General features: G+C 47.6%; 1 long non-coding RNA gene across 1 annotated transcript; it reads right to left on the minus strand.

The window, feature by feature from the left end:
- Positions 1–11,418: 11,418 nt before the first annotated feature.
- Positions 11,419–13,854, minus strand: LOC140704775 (uncharacterized). The gene is made up of 2 exons (XR_013541329.1): positions 13,582–13,854; positions 11,419–11,733 (listed from the first exon to the last, which is right to left on the minus strand). It is a non-coding gene; the product is annotated as an uncharacterized LOC140704775 (long non-coding RNA).
- Between the last annotated feature and the right edge of the window lie 1,097 nt (positions 13,855–14,951).

The raw sequence follows: 14,951 nt of genomic DNA on the forward strand, positions 1-14,951 counted from the left end.
TAATGCAAATAGACCCAAAGGGGGACCTGAATTCCCTGGTACAACTTCATAGCAAGTAATTGTGAGTGAATTCATATTTTCTTCACTGTGTAATTGCACCCTTCAAAAGATTCCATATCCAATATGAAAAATGAAATTTTATCATCATCATTAACATCATTATCTTGCAACTGCAGGGCCAGAAAGGACCCTATAGATCATCCATTCCAGACCCTGTCAATTTCAAAATTGTTGTTGTTGCATGTCCACTCCACTTTTCTAGCAATAGGCGGTCAAGGCAGTTTCGATTCAGCACAGAACATAATAGAAACAAGTAAAAACAAACTCAGCCATGAAATAGTTAAAACGAATTAAACAAAATACAAAGAAACCATTGAAGTGCACAAGCGGTACCATCATTGCAAAATGTTGCCGACACCGGAAACCAAGAGCCGAATCCCATGGACAAAACCCCTGCTGCTGGACCAGTTTTTCGTATCAAAAACATGAGACAAATGTTAGCATACGCATGAGGCACCTGCATGCGCGGACTGCTGTTTTTCTGCTCCCTCGCCAGAGGTCTGTTTATTTTGGGGCAAATGTGGAATTGATTCCTTGGAATGCCAAAGAATCAGTTCCAAATAGGTGGATGCCCCTGCCGCTTTTTAAAAGAATTCCTGCTGATACAGTGCAATTCCAGAAAGCGGGATTTCTTTTAAAGGAAAATATAAATTCAAAACAATTGCTGGCTTGCCCTCCCATCCACCATTCAGTCACCTTCTCCCGGCAACATTCCCACACTCACAATGACCTCTCTTTTTCTTTTCACTCCTTTCTCTTTCTCTTTTGTCCTCTTCCCCCTCCCCACTTACCCCCCCCCAAACAATTGCCCTCTGCCTGCCACCCTTAACTAACCTTGTTTTGACAAGTGGCAGTGGTGGAGGGCAGGGAGGGGGCTCCTTCTAGCTGCGAGATTCCCTGCCCTGGAGGCTCCCAAGTGGCCTCGAGCAACCTCAGGGCAAACCAGCCATCGGCAGTTTGGCTCCGTCCAGGAAGACGCACAAAATGGTGGAACTGAATCCCCCAGCTGGCACTGCCTGCTCTGCTCGCAGTCACTTTGCTGCATGAAACAGAAGGTCCCACAGGCCCCTCCTCCCAACCATCACTTGAATAATTAACATTATGCTGCCCTTTCATGACCCTGGTCCCTGTTGCCAGAGGCAGCGGCCTCACTTGGCTTGATGGCTAGGGCTGGCTGTGCTTTGTAGACCTCTTCTTGTGGCCTCTCAGGGAGACTCACCTGGACCAGGTGACGCCTTGGTCTGACTGACTGCTTGTCTCAGCTGGCCAGCACAATGAGGTTATTCCCAGTGATGTCATTCAAGACAAGAAAAGAAGATTATCCTTGTGGCAACATCTGTGACATCACAATATGTTTGTATTTACCCTAAACCATCCCTGTGCCAATGGGGTAATGAACTCCTGCAGCTAGGCGACCATCAGCCTGACTCTCCGTCAACTGTGATGTTTCATTATATAAACTAATTTTGAAGAACAGTATAGGATAATCTGAAAACTGGCTTCCGGTAGTACTAGGGTAGCTCCTGCAGAACATGGGATGTATTTACACGTCCATGTGTTGTGTGTGTCAGAGAGATGCTTGTGTATATATGTATGTGTGTATGTATGTATGTGGAATGAACACTATGTGCACAGCGACCCCTGTACTCCAAGCCTAAGTGGTTTGAGACTGAAAGCAGAACAATCGCAGCCCTCTCCCCAGCTATGACTCCTGAAAAAACAACCACCATCCTCCCTTCCTCCAGCCACTCTAAACTAGACAGGACCGTCTGATGCTTGGTCCCAAAAAAAGCATGGCTGGAAAGGTGTCCCTTGAAAAGACTTCCTAATAGCTTCTGGGGAAGGCTTGGTCTCCTTTAGAACTGTGTGGGAACTGATTAGGATTCACCAGTCCTGACTGGAAGGGCACTTTGGGGCCTTCTCCTCCTCGGACATCATCATGTCCTCTTCTTCCTAATGCCTTGTAATCTTCCTAGGAGCCTTGGAGGAATCCAGGGGCTTTTAGGAACATGAGCTCTGCTGGATCAAAGGGAAGGTCTATTGGTTGGTCAACTAGATGCCTCCATGGGATGCCCCTAAATGGGACATGAGCACAACAGCATCATAAGGATCCCAGATCCCATCATGGTGGGAGGCTAGAAACAGTTTCTGAAGTGCTTTGTATGAGTTGCCCAGGATGTTTCGTCTTTAGCAGAGGGCCACAAGAGGCAAACTGACAGGAACATAGTCCGATGCTGTGAATGGTGAAGAACTGCAGGTAGCAGAAGGCCCTCCATTTTGAGCCCAAAGGCTAATCTCTGAGGAAAAGGAGGAAGCAGCCGTCTCCTGTGAAATGTGGTGTGGGAACAAGAGATAAGCAAGTCTGACACAGCCAAGGGGAAGGCTGGGATGCCTTCCTGAGTAGTCAGCATGATCCACATGAGCCATTTCTCTCTCTCTCCGCACTGATGTGCACAAGCCTAGGATGTTTGTTTCTTAATGCAGCGAGGGGAGAACTAGGTGGACCCTCAGGCTGAGGGGCTCTTTTCATCCCTGTCTGTCACCGATGCATATTTTTGGCCTTCCTGTAGCCTTAAAAATCAAATAACATCAAACCAAATCATGCACACTTTCTTCCTCACATCTTGACTATTTTGGGGGACGATGGTGTCCAACCACTCATGGGTACCAAATCACATTATTGTCTTTAATTCTAACTTGTGCCGATTTTAAAATTCCTTTTCTCCATATACTATACTACATGTTGATATGTATTTCCTTACTGAAATTGACTTCCCATGTTACCTTGATAATGTTTTTTTAGAAATTATAACCCTAACAATGAATTATAAATCATTACTACCTGTTTGATTGATTTTTTAAAATAAAGGCATTGCCTGCTCTTGTATTTGTCTTGTTTTGCCAATTCATGGATGGCATACAGTCAACGGCTGGAAGCTATGAACAATGTAGGGTTAGAAGCAGTTACAGTACAACATCACAACCAGTGGCAGAGAATTTCAACAATACAATTCTGTCCTTTTATTACATCACATTGTAAGTATGGATCTTCCCCCAAAATATTTGCTAGAGGATCAGATGTGAGAGCAGCCCAGAGAGGCAAAGGGGCAACCATGCTTTGTTCATGCTGTGCTGTAAACAGGTGAGGGTCCCTGAGTGTTTGTGTTAGAGCCTGATGTGTGTTGAGCTAGAGTTAAAATAAACACAGAAGAAGCCCCTATGCCCATTTCCCCACATATTTCCTTTTGAAGCACCCTCCAGGATTAGATCCACCAAACTTGTCCTACATAAGGGAGGAAGTTAGAAAACCACAGTTCCATTCCAGATTTTCTGCTGTGCATTCTCAATTCAGATAAAAGATGCAAGTAGGGACCACCTGCCTTTAGTAAGTGAAGGACAAAGAGGCAGAGTTGTACCATCCACAAATACTGGTGGGCAAGGTGGTGGGCTAAATCCACCACTATTTATTTCTGGGAGGAGAAAACTATTGAAACCAGACATAGGCCATTCTTCTCTGCAGTTAGATCTACTTTGGGAGGTCAGAATGATAAAAACCCATGTTATGGACGGGGATGGGAATGAACCTGTGGTGAAATTAGGACCTTTCAACATGCAGGTTTCCAATTCATGGCACCTCCGTGACAGCATACCATTTCTCCAGAGGGTACCATCCAAGTTCAGGCATGAAAAGAAATCGAAAGATGCAAGGGACTGCAGGCTCCTTGACCTTGCCAGGCCTCCTACCTCTTCTTCAATTTCACCTCCATAATGTTTTGGAAAGCGTGCTCAACTGGAACAAATGGCTTCCACTTGGGACACTGGGACATTCCAGTTTAAGGCACTTCCTTGCCTGCACACTGTCATGCCCATGGCTCCATCAAGCGGCTGTAACTTCATGAACCAAAAGACAGAAAGAGTATCAGCAAGAAGACTTGATCGTGCAGTAGCCTGTACCTGTCATTCACATACATACATCATCATGGCTTTTAGGAAAGTAGAAAGCATGGTGTGTTGGTCTCCCATCAAAAGAAATCACAAAGAGAATTTGTCATGATCACCAATGTTTGATGAAGGTTGCCATCTAATGCTAAGTCTCCCTTGCTAAAGTCAAGGCCAAGATGATGGGGAATGGATGGATAGATGGATGGAGAAATAGACAAACAGGGATAAGGAACCTGTGAAGATGGCTTGTCCATCAGAAACATGAATGGGTCCATGTCTTTCCTTCCTGCCTTAGCTCTTCCTGGTTGCCCTGGTTGATCTTGGGTAATGACATCATCTGACATCATCATATTCTATGGCGGTTATGCTCCCTGCCCCTGCCCCAGGTTACCATAGGAACAGCCATAAACAATTCTGCATCATCACCATTCCACTGCCTACTCCGTACCGGATGCTTCATCGGTTAGGAGTGTTGGAAGTGGTCTCCTGTGATTAGGAAAATACACTTTCGCAATCAGCTTCTTCACCATGACAGGTAGGCCATGATGTCATTTCAAGGTTCAAATGGATCTTTTATTTTATTTTCTTTCTAGGTTTTCCCAAGACACTCCCAGAAAAGCCAACCATGAAGCTATGGATGCTTAGCTGGGAAAAGCAAAGGGCCTTAGGTTAGATTAGACTAGGTAGAACACATGAAAGTGGAGGTGGAAACAGAGGGGGATGACTTGGCAGGAAGGGAAAGGACTTTACAGCTGCACAGGCACAAGGCACAAGCCAGCCACTTCAGTTACATGGGGACTTCCCCGTCATGCTAATGGGGTTTAGGTGGGCCAAGCCTAAGGCCTGTTACCTGACCTTCCATGGGACTTGGGTTTGAGCCAGAAGGCCCTGGGCAAGGGACTGAAAGGAAGTAACACCTCTGAAAAGGGGGAGGGGAAGGAGAGACACTGCTTTCCGGTCAGGCCTGCCTACAGGGAGGTCTACATGCTCTGTGGAGGTCCCTGAGCTTCGTTCTGGGAGAGGGAAGGGGACGAAGAGGCCTCTGAAGGTCCTAAGGGGAGTCCTGACCCCCTTAAAGGGTCTGACCCATGGCTTAGGGCTCCATCAGGCCAGTGCTTGCCTCTGCACCAAACCTTCAGAATAATCTTGACTTTGGAGGACTCTTCATCTGGCAGACGATTGCACAATTCGCCTAAGTCCAACCGAAACAAGGAAACCAAAATCAGCCCTTGTCGATTATTTTGGTTTGCTTGTTTCGGTTGGACTTAGGCGTTGGCTCTTAACGGACACTCAGCCTCCCAGCTCAAGCCAACTGCCCTCCATTCTAGAATCCCTTTCGGACCCAAACACTCTCGGAATTCCGGGGTTTCCGAGGCAACAGCAGCAAGCCTGCTCCTACGCTCCTGGTCCCAAATGTTCCCCATTCCCTGCCTGTATAATTAAAAAAATTGGAAACCGCCTGGAGAGTGCTTGTAGCGCTATGGGGCGGTATATAAGTCCAATAAATAAATAAATGAATAAATAAATATCCAGGCTTCGTGCTTCTGAAACTGAGTAAAATTGTACCTTTTTTAATACCATTAGGCTAAAGCAGGTGGATACTGGTAAGGCTGAGCAGCATTTATCGCCCTTTCTCATTCATTTCTCTTTCAGACCCGCCACGCGAAACACATCCAAGAGAAGGCCTAGTGCTTCCGCAAAGCAACAACCCAGCAGTGACGGTCACGCCATCTCAGGCGTCATCTTGGCCAGTCCCTCCAAACGCCTGTCACTCCACGCAGCCCATCATCCCCATAGTCCACCTGATCCCAGTAACAACAGACTCACATGGGGTCTTCAGAAACCGAGGCCGGATGCTGTCATTCCACTCTACAGCTCCCTATTCCCTCCCTGCAGAGGGACGTGGCCATCGGCCTCCTCTACCCGCAACTATGGCCTTGCCTTATGGAAGGCTTCCTCTTCCAGCCATGGGGCAAATGTACGGAAACCTGGCCTCACCAGCGGTGGCTGGGTTACATCTGGTACCGCTCTGTCCGCCTGTTCCAGGCCAAAGGCCTCAGCTCCCCTTCCAGCATGGGACCCGCCTCCAGTTCTACAGCCATGGTTCTTTGGCCCCCATCCAGTTGGCAGAAAGCGGTGCCACGGCACAAGCCATTCCAGGATCGGGAGCCTCAGGAAACCCCATGGTTTGGGTTCTCAAAGAAATTGACCATCCAAGCATCCGGGCATCTGCTCCCACCAGCAGGCCTTCTGCAACCGGTCCAAAAGCCGGGGCTTTAGAAATGAAACCAGGTGGGTTTGAGGGGCCTTTTGATGATTGTATGTTTTGTGACATCCCTTTAGGACAAGAGTTAAGAAACAAAAAACACACAAAGTAACTAAGGAGACACGGGTAAGATCGGCGCTGGGTGGCTGACCTGCACAAGGGCCCTGGCTTCCATCCATTGGGGGAGGGGGGTGCAGGCAGGACTCGGAAAGGCATGCTGAGATCCACAGGCGTCTGTTCTGGGCATCTCTCGCAGACTGCTTCTGGAGGCTATGCCTGCTCCCCATCCAGTTTCCAGACTTCTTCATGGGACTTCCAGTGGAGAAGGTTCCCCCAACGTTGGCCCAGGGACCTCCTTCTACCAGATGGCAGGACCAGGCAAGCTTAGAACAGAGGCTCAGGTGTCCTCTCTCCTCTCTTTCAGGATCAAGCGCCTCCTCTCTTGCCAAAGGACTCACCAACCCATCGGGAGAGCCTGTGGAGACCAACAGCCGGAGCAGCATCTGCTCCCAGTCCTCTTCTGCCTGCCCCTCCGTTTCCTCTGCCACGGCATCTGCGGAGAATATCAAGACACTCCATGAAGGATCCCACGGTGAGTGCAGAAGGGAAACAAGCACACACAGAACCCGTAGAGACGACTTGGTTTTTGTTCTGTCTTCCCAAGGAAGCTGTCCCGGGAGCTGGAACGTCTTTATTAGACGTGGGCCAATCCACCTTCACTTTCTCGCTTTGCCCATTCAACCCAAAAAGGAGAGAGCCAGTCACTTACATGCAACACATCCCACATCCTTCCCTGGAAACATGAAGGACTAGCGTTTCCAAAGTGCCACCAAGGCCGGCAAGCAGATCTTCCTGGCAAACCTCAGACCCGGCTAACCCCAGGTTGCAGCAGAGGGCAGGTGGTGTACCAGGGTTTCTCTGGAGTAACGCAAGGAGGTGGTTCGAAGGGGAGACTCCTGCTTTTCTCTTTCTGTTAAGCGGGCGAGGGGAGGGCAGCTCCAATGGATCGCTGGTGTGTGTGTGAAGGAGCTCCACCCCCAGGGCTGGATCCAGACAGCTGCTCAGGCTTTGTCCTGGCTATCAAGGGAAGAGTCTTCTGATTGAGGGTCCTGGTTTTGTTCCCTCTCTTCCAGGAGGGGATGGTCAAATAAACCCGATGTTGGAGTCTCAGCTGCTGCCTCCTGCCCAAGAGGGAAGTCTCCTTATGAGCTCCAGAGATGATATCCAGCTGCCGGAGAATCTCCTCACCGAGTTCCCAGATTTTGAGGACCTCGTCTCTTCCATGGAGACCCTCCTTCCAGACAGCATCTTTCCTTCTCTGGATCCAACAGAGCCCAGGGACTCCGGGCAGGCCCAGGAACTGTTGGCAACCCCTCCTCGGCCCTGTGACGACATCGGAGGCCAGTCTCAGGAACCGGAAGCCAAGAAAGACGTGGCCATCCCAAGACCCTCTGAAGGGGAACCATCTAAGGCACCCAACAAGCCTAACCTCAAGACCAAGGTAAAGAGGGCAAAAAGCCCAGCAAGTGAAGGAGAACCAAGGAAGAAGGTGACAAAGACAAAGAAAAGCTCAGATCCCACCACAGCTCCAAATGCTTCTGGGGAGGGAACGGCTTTGGGGGCACATAAGAAGCCTTGCAGTTCCCTTGTCAGTGGCAAAAAAGGTGGTGGAGGTGCCACCTCTTTAGACGACATCGAAGTCAAGTCTCAGGAGCCCCAAGCCAAGAAAGACGTGGCCATCCCAAGACCCTCCCAAGGGAAACCATCTGAGGCACCCGACAAGCCTAAACTCGACACCAAGGCAAAGAGAACAAAAAGCCCATCAAGTGAAGGGGAACCAAGCAAGAAGGTGAGGAAGACAAAGAAAACCTCAGATCCCACCACAGCCTCAAATGCTTCTGGGGAGGGAACGGCTTTGGAGGCACATAAGAAGCCTTGCAGTTCCCTCGCCAGTGGCAAAAAAGGTGACAGAGATGCACAAAGAAAGGCAGAAAAGGGCCGTGCAAAACGAGAGGTCAGTCTCATGAAGCAGAGTGAAGAGTCTGCAAAAGATCTTGCCCCGAGCAAGGCATCGAAAGCCGTCAAAAAGAAGGTGACAACCTCAGTGACAGCAGGGGTGGGACCTAAGCAAGTGTCCACTCAGGAGCCCCCGAAGCCTTTTCCTAGGAGCCATCTGGTCATGCAGATGATGGAGTCCCTGAATGTCCTCTACCCACTGGGGAAGGGCAAACCCCAGCTGGCGCCACTGAAGAAACAGCTCCCTCTGGCTCCATCCGCTCCAGAAAAGCCATTCCCACCAGCAGGAGGATGGGCAAGACCCCTGCCTTCCCTGCCAAGGATCCCCAAAATTTCGGCATCCTACTCAGGCCCTCAGCCACCCTCACAGCCACCATCAAAATCTGTGCCATCCTCCACTCCGGCTGTAGCCCACAGAGCAGTGGCCAAGCCTGAAATCTTATCCCACTCCTGCCAACCAAAGGCCTCATCAACCCAGCTGTATGAGCCCCCTGGGTGGAGGCGGCCAGCCAGCACCTCCATTAAGACCAGCGCTCCCCGTCCTCATCCCTCCATGTCGGCCAACACCTCCATGAAGACCAGCGCTCCCCTTCCTCATCCCCCCATGTCGGCCAACACCTCCATGAAGCCCAGCGCTCCCCTTCCTCATCCCCCCATGACGGCCAACACCTCCATGAAGCCCAGCGCTCCCCTTCCTCATCCCCCCATGTTGGCCAACACCTCCATGAAGACCAGCGCTCCCCTTCCTCATCCCCCCATGTTGGCCAACACCTCCATGAAGCCCAGCGCTCCCCTTCCTCATCCCCCCATGTCGGCCAACACCTCCATGAAGACCAGCGCTCCCCTTCCTCATCCCCCCATGTTGGCCAACACCTCCATGAAGCCCAGCGCTCCCCTTCCTCATCCCCCCATGTGGGCCAACACCTCCATGAAGCCCAGCGCTCCCCTTCCTTATCCCCCCATGTCTGGGCAAAGTCACTGGAGGGTGGCCACCAACACCCAGGCACCCTTGGTCGTTGTGCGGCATCCCACGGAGCCCCCTGATTCTTCCACATTCAAAGGGGACACTTTCATCCCGTGGAGAACGCCCCCTCCTGACCTAGAAGAATCAAAACCCATCACGGAAGAGCAACGACCCATTCGGGAAATGATGAAACTTCGGGCCCAGCGGGAGAGGGAGGAGGCCGCCAACTGGACCGCAGTGGGGCGGTCGAAGTACTTTGTGGAGCGGGAAAAGGAAATGGACCTCTCCATCGCCTACGGGTACCCATGGCGCTCATAAGAAGCCGGGCAAATTCAGCAGCCTGGAAAGTAATTGCCGAAATAGACTTTGTCTGGCCGTAGGCAGTCCAAACCGTGGTCCGTTGTTGCTGATGGGCTGGCCTGCTCTCTCAAGAAAAACAGGAATTCTAACTGGCAGGCAGCGATACGACCTTAGGGTGTGTCCGCGAGTTGATCATTTAGATTTTTTAATTGTTCTTGACATAAATGGTTTGTGCCTGAAGACACTGGGCTGGCCACCATTTCCTTGGGTCGACTAGCGGTGTCTAAAATTCCAACCTGCAACCTGCACCCACCTTGTTTGTATTTATCCTAAACCATCCCTGTGCCAATGGGGCAAGAAACCCCTGCAGCTAGGCAACCATCAGCCTGACTCTCCTGGAACTGTGATGGTTCATGAAATAAGCTAAATCTGAAGAACCATCTAGAATAATACAAAAACCTGCTTCCAGTATTCAAAAAACAATCATTGCAAACTCCAGATGCTCCTTTGAAAGGTCTAATTTCACATCCATAAAGATCAAACAGGACCATTGAATCCATTGGTCTGAAGACTTCTTTTACTCCTGGCTGCTTGCATCAAGGCCTCTATGTCTCTGATCCCTCGGACCTCCATCAGTCACAGGTTTAAATTTTCAATGGCAACCTTTTCTATCCATATTCAAGTTTAAAGTTTTAGTCTCTTTTCCTAGTTGAAATAAATTTGATGATCATTTGTTCACATTCAGTGTTTTTATTCTGGACTCTTCCCATCCCATTCTTCTGGGTTGTCTCCTTTCTAAATTTAGATTCAAAGTTTCCAAAGGCAAGTAACCTGTTATTTCTTATGTACAGTATATGGTTCCATAGAACACTCATGACATATACATTACCAGGTCTGTTAATTTTTTTGTGCCTGGCAGCGGTGAGGAGGACAAGCATTCAGAAACTGGTGCGAGGAGTCTCTCTATAGTGAGCTAGCTATAACCATACAAATGTTTTTCTCTACCATAGCTCCAAAACTGGGAAACCTTGTCACCTGAAGAGTGGTAGCAAGAGTAAGAATACTTCGGAAATTGCCAGTCAGTCTTAATTTGGTTTTGGAAACCTAGATGTATTAATTTAAGATCTGCCGATAGATTGCAAAACCATCTTCAGTCACTAGTAGGCAGCAGTGTTTCTTAACAGAGGAAGCTGCCCCCTGTGCTGCAATATTCATTCCTCAGGGAACCTCTCAGCAGCTTCAAGTGATGCTTCTCTTGCAAGCCCCCCGCCCAAAAAAAACTTCAAAAGGCTAGAAGAGGGAGGGAGAGAGAAGGGCTGAGTTACCTGAAAATGAGCAGAGAAAAAGACCAGCAAAAATGGAAAAAAACAATGGATGAGAAAAGAAGGAGCAGAAGGAAAAAGAAAGAGAACCAGAATGGGCAAGAAAAATCATTTTAATCTATGAAGGAAGACAGTGAGAGCACCAGGGTCAGTACATGGAAAGAGCTGGGTGAACAGGCATGTCTCCTAGGGCAGATTAGTGCATGTGGCCTAGAGCTGCAATTGTACCATATGATTTTTCTGTTCTAGTTCAGTGAGGGTGCAGACGAGACACAGGTGGGGTTTCTGTAGAGACCGTCTGTTTGCCTATACCAAGGCTCCCAGAAATGGATATGAGGGTGGATCATCCCCCCCCCTTTTTTTGTCATGCTCTTTCTTATACATTATTGCATTCAGTTTTCTGGAGGGTGTTCTTCTTCTGCACTGTGCCGGTGAGTTCATTTTTCCAGACCACAGAGGAAGAAAAGTTTATGCTCTCAGTCTGCCCTTTCTGATTAGGTTCTTTGGGAATTAATGGGACTGTTGTTATATGAACCACACCAAAGCAGTTGTAAAACAGTGAGACGCGTCGCTTCTGTTTTATCATTTCTATCATATAATACATTAAATGGCACATATGGTTTGATACAGTAAATTTTCCTCTCAGGTGATATACAGCAGGTTAAACAAGGCGGCAGGTTAAATAGCAGGAAAAGGAACGAATTCTCATGGTGTTCCACAGCAGAAGCAATCTCTGAGCGTCTGCCAGTTTTCCAGGGCTGTTTCCAGAAGGAACGTTCAAGGCCTCAGTCTCTGACCGACCCGCTCTCCGAAGGGAGTCCTTCCGATTTCCTCCATTCAGCCAGGCGCTTCTTGAACCATTTCTGGGACAGAAAGAAGAAACCAGCAGGTGAATAGGGAGAAACGGAGTTGCCTGGCAAAATGCATGCAAAGGCAGACATACTAGCAAACGTCACCAAGGGGTAGCTGCTGAGCAGGCTACGTGTACGGGCGGGGGGAGAAAGCGGGGTGTGGGATGGTGCAGAATCAGGTCAACAAATACCTGAAGAGAGTGGGTATATGTGTGCAAAGTGGACTGTACCAACTTCAACTGAAAGTGGGCAGATGATTTATGAACAGCCACCTTTAAAAAAGAAAACCTCTTGCAAGTAAACAAAGCCACCATATTAGGGAGAAATGTTCTTGTCATGTCCACTGATTCCTGTTGCTTGTTTGATGTGTGCAAGAAGAGGTTCCCCTTTTTAAAATGGAAAATGTAATCCACTCTGCATATCTTAAAGTGGTACAAGCCAGTCTTATCCCCTCGGGACTCTACCACTTCAGTCTTCTCCACTGCAGATTGAAAGAGGGGGAGGACAAATAATCCAGCATAAGACTTTCATGCACAGACGGCCTCTTCCGATTTGTAGGATGTTTGTGAGATAATGAGGAACCCAGTGATGGAAGACGGAAAGGCAATCACTGTAAATTCTCACCCCACCACGGTCCCTCACGCCCACTCCCCCAAAGATTGCAGAGAGTTGTGAAGTCCTCAAAACAATGGCCGAGGGGGGTGATCGTTGGTGCAATGGGAACATTGCTTTCTAAAAGTGCTCCGGTTCCTTGCTACAGTATTTGAAGTAATCCACTGTTGTTATTTGTAATGCTGAAAAAGTAACTTCTTTCATTATTTCTTGTGCTGCTTGTCACTTGTAGCTTTTTATTAGTTTTTCTAGGGAACGTATTGGGTTGAGAATGACATAACACATGGAGAATTACTGACAGAATGCTTTTAAAATACATTTTACATACCCATTATTTTCCCCCCTGAAAGCAACTAGAAAACATCACTTGTTACACCAGCACAATGAGTGTATTCCTTAATTCTGAGGAGTTGTTTTGTTACAGCGTAATTACCCTGAAAGGTAACTATTGATCTAGCTCTCTGGATAGCTCAGTGAGTTAAGTTTCTGTCTGCAAAGCCAGAGGTTGGGAATTCAATTCCTCACTGTGCCTCCCAGAAGAGCCAACCTGTGTGGCCTTGGGCAAGCTGCACAGTCCCGGGATGTCCCCAGAAGAAGGGAAGGGTAAGCCACTTCTGAACATCTTTATATGCATGGTACAGGTACATAAATTTACAGCAGAGAAATGACTGGCGGATGGATGGATGGATGGATGGATGGATGGATGGATGGATGGATGGATAGATGGATAGATGGATAGATGGATAGATGGATAGATAGATAGATAGATAGATAGATAGATAGATAGATAGATAGATAGATAGATAGATAGATAGATAGATAGATAGATAGATAGATAGATAGATAGATAGATAGATAGATAGATAGATAGATAGATTCTATTGGCGGAGTGTCCACCTTTCCCATAACCCTTTGCTTCGGCAACCCATCTGCAGGGTGATTCCAAAAACGCCCAGCTTCGTGTAGAGGAGATGATTGCCTACACAGGGCAGGCAGACAGGATCCTTAGTCTTTCAGGTGGGCAGAGGGCCTTGTTGTTGCTTTTTAACAAAAGACTAACATGACCATCCTTTTGGAAACTTTTCAGTCTGACAGCTACTTCTCTTTCCTCTTGCACTTACAGGGCCCCGACACACTTTGTCCAATTTAATCCAGAAGCGTTTCCCGTGAAGGAGACTGCGAAGAAAGCGATCTGTTCGGAAAGAATCAAGGAGCTGGCACAACCCATTCAGCGCTAATCTCACTCACCGGGTGCATCCAACTCCCCTGGCACCTAATTTTCAATCAATTAGGAAGGCCAGGCTTGCCTGCTGTGTTTCTTTCTGCCCCCACTCTTCACCCTGGGCACTCCTTCAGTGACGGTTGAAGAATCTTGATGCAAGGTTAAATTAAGCATTTAACAACACACCGTGATCCTTCACATCGAATAGGTAGAATCCTGCCATTAAAAACAAAACAAAACAGTAAAGCCACATTCTTCTTTTTTCTTCCAGTTAAAATATTCTTTTAATACATAGTCCCTAAGGCAGCTTATAATAACATTGTAAACAGCATGTGGTATCCCGATGGCACAAGCACAACTGTAAAAACAGGACAGCAAGGATATTATCACCATCACCATCACCATCACCATCACCATCACCATCACCATCACCATCACCATTATTATTATTATTATTATTATTATTATTATTATTATTATTATTATTATTATTATTATTATTATTATTATTATTATTATTATTATAACAGACAAATGGAGAAGAGGTAGCCTGTGTAGCTTTGGGCAAGCTGCAGTCCTAGAGCACCCTACTGGTGAGGACTCCAAACATTAGCAAGGATAAGCTGGAATGAACTCAAAGGTGCAACAGCATATTATTATTAACACCACTGAAAACCCACCCTTCCCTTTCTTTGATGTTCTCCGTACCATTGGAAGCAACAAAATTGTCACTGACATTCAGCAAAGCCTCGACTGAAAATCCTGCCACCCCAAACTTATGGAAAGGAATATGATATACAGCTTGAGTTTCAGAATCCGATGCCTTTGCAACACTGAAGAAAGCTGTTAAAAAAAAGAATCAGCAAACTCACGAAAGATCTGTTTCTCTAAGGATATCCTTCACACATCAAGACAGCAACTACCTTTGCAAAGGAAAATCTTCTCCATCAAGGTTACAATCAGAGAAAGCTGAAATGGGTCACCATAACTCAGAAGTGTCTCGAGGGCACACAATCATGATCCATTGTGGGCATCTTGCAAAAGCCGCCAGCATGCATCCTGTGATAGCATTCTACTGGCATCCCAAAATACAGAAATTACGTGTCAGAAATATTGTCAGACACCAGTCAGCTATCCTGGGTCATATCATTGTGCTTCCAAGAGCCCTGTTACATGCGTATTTCTCAGCACGACAGTCATCTTTAATTAAGAGCACCATGAACAGCAGGTATTCTTAATTAAACAGAACATTACCTGTAGGGCCTGCAATCTCTATCACTGCGTGCTCACTGCTGGGATGCCATCTGCAGTTTATGGACAAAACGACAACAATCACCCTGCATACTGACTTCAGAAACCACAAATTCGCAATCTTGACCAAGAAATTGGAACAACC

Source organism: Pogona vitticeps, chromosome 2 (assembly GCF_051106095.1).
Source record: "Pogona vitticeps strain Pit_001003342236 chromosome 2, PviZW2.1, whole genome shotgun sequence".
In the NCBI taxonomy this organism is placed as follows: domain Eukaryota; kingdom Metazoa; phylum Chordata; class Lepidosauria; order Squamata; family Agamidae; genus Pogona; species Pogona vitticeps.